Genomic DNA, 2,668 nt, shown 5'->3' on the forward strand with positions numbered 1-2,668 from the left:
TTACAGAAACTCTGAAGTCTCTGAAATCTGTTTAGTCATCAGGACAACTTCAATTAGGACTGAATTTAGGATAACAGTTACATAATCCTAAATCCAGATAAGAAAAGAGTATTACAGAAGTTTCCTAACTAGACAAAGTTTTCTAAATAACATTCTAACTGTAAAACAAACCCTGTGATGTCCTAACCTCTGTTTTAAGCTTCAGTCTCTACAATTATCCATTTTATAGAAAATACAGTGGTATCGTTTTTAGGCAACTGTGATGGGCAACATAAAAACTCACTATGACTGGCCTAATTTTATTCCATTCATTCATATGGCAAAATGGTGATAGTGCTGTTGATTTTTTTTGCTTTTCTAACTCTGCACTTCGAAAAGTCCCGTAGACGGGGGCACTGTCAATATTTATTGACATTTTTTTTTACTTTTATTGTGCTTCAGTTGAGTTTTTCCAGTTGACATTAATTGAATTGTGGCTTTCTAGCTAACATTCCACATATAATTTTAACCATATTTTCATTAAGCTTCAGGTGCATGAGTATTGCTGGTTCCTTGGCAAAAGACAATTAATTATCAAACTTGATTGAGTAGTTTATGATCTCCTAGCTTATGATAAACAAAGAGGTAGCATTATTTTGAGTGGTCCTTTGCATATGATTAATAATAATATGAGTAACACATCAACCACATATCAGTGAAGTAGCTGTACATTGAGATAAATATCTTGAAGATGTAGTGTTGATACATAGCTTTCATTAAGTAGTTAAGTATAAAGTATTAAGTATATTTATATAAAATCACTACTTTTTTGTGTTAATATTACCTGTATTTATTCATTCTAATATTATTAGTTAAATAAGCAAGTAAACACGTACTGCCCAAATGAACAGCTTTTCAATGAAAAGTTGTCAGGTACTATAAAATGTAATATTATATATTATTATATATTTATTATAACTTAACATCAACATAACATGAATTATTACATTTTATAATTATATCACTATATTTATTACATATGTTTTCATTTTATTCATTGTATTTTATTATCATTTATTTATTTATTAAAGGACCTTTGAAAATAGTTACACTATATATTAGTAGTAAGATGTATAGTAGTAGATGATTAATAAACTCTTAATAGAGTATCAGTAACGCATCAACAACATACTAGTGAAGTAGCAGTGTGTTGAGGCAAATATCTTGAAGATGTAGTGTTGATATATTATTTACATTAAGGAGCATTGTTGATAATTTACATGAAATAGTCTAAATGTGTTACTTCCATTATGCAAAACCTAACCTTCCCCAACCTTACCCAAAAAATAATCCTAACCCTAACCTTAACCTCAAAACAAAACCTAATCCTAACCCTCACTCTGGCTCTAATCCTAATCCTAACCTTAACCTCAAAACAAAACCTAATCCTAACCCTCACTCTGGCTCTAATCCTAATCCTAACCTTAACCCCAACACAAATCCTAATCCTAACCCTCACCCTGGCCCTAATCCTAACTCTACCCTTAACCTAAACCTAGTCCACTTAAGCTCCAGGTACAGAACGGTGTCAACAGTGTGTCTATAACAGCTTGTTGAGGATGTTGAGATGGTCAGTATTAAACCTGTTATATGTTCCATGATGTCTCAGGTTAAACATCTACAAATATGAACTTTGATTCCCTCAAACAGTGAAAAACAACTAAATTCAGCAGATTACAAACAAATTTTATTTATGCAGTTAATTAAAAGTCTATTTAAAAAAATCTACTGAATGTTTTCACTGCTGCTACATCAATGATACATTGTTGTTATGTTACAGAGAGTCTGTTGAGAGTTTATGTCATCTAAAAAGGACCACTGTTCAGATTTAAACTCAAATTAGGACGTTTCCAAACTGAACAAATCACGTGGCTAAAAAGGGAGATTCTATGACTTTATTTATCATCTTTAATCTTTTGGTTCTACATGGCTACTCATTTCTTACCGAACAATAGAAAATTAAAATCCGATTGTAAATCAGTGTAAAATGACATCTAACAAAATCAAGCCTGGTTATATGTTCACCCAGATATAAAGGTAAATACAAAAGGGTAAAGTTTGTTTCAAATTGGGTAAAAATTCATGAACATAAATTGGTGAAGTTGCTTTTGGGTATGAAAATTTTCTGTATGTATTCAACCCCAGAATACGTCCCTGTGGTGGAAGTTGTTCCACCAAACACTGGCCTTATTGCGGGTCTCGTGGTTGGTCTCCTGTTCCTGCTGGTGGCCATAGTCATTGTGATCTGGCAGAGAAAACGCTTCCTCGCCATCTGTGAGTAGCTCTACTGGCACACTTAACAACACCCATGCAGCATAATATGCAACTTAATATACAGAAAAGAACCGAACTCAAGTGGCAAAAGTTAAATGGCTGTTGACCGATATATTTCGCCTGAAACTGTAAACAATGTTGTAATGTTTTTTTTTTTGTATCACAAGATGGCCTTTTAATACCACGTACCATACAAGTACCATACAAGTAAGGTATTATATACTGAAATGAAAATTTCTTAAGATTTAGAAGACATTTCAAAAGCCTGACTTCACTTAAAACCTGTTATGGCTTGGTATAAAGTCTGTAAAGTGTTTTAGCATTAGTGTGTATAATGATGTACAATGTAATGCAT

This window comes from Colossoma macropomum, unplaced genomic scaffold, assembly GCF_904425465.1.
Source record: "Colossoma macropomum unplaced genomic scaffold, Colossoma_macropomum, whole genome shotgun sequence".
Taxonomy (NCBI): domain Eukaryota; kingdom Metazoa; phylum Chordata; class Actinopteri; order Characiformes; family Serrasalmidae; genus Colossoma; species Colossoma macropomum.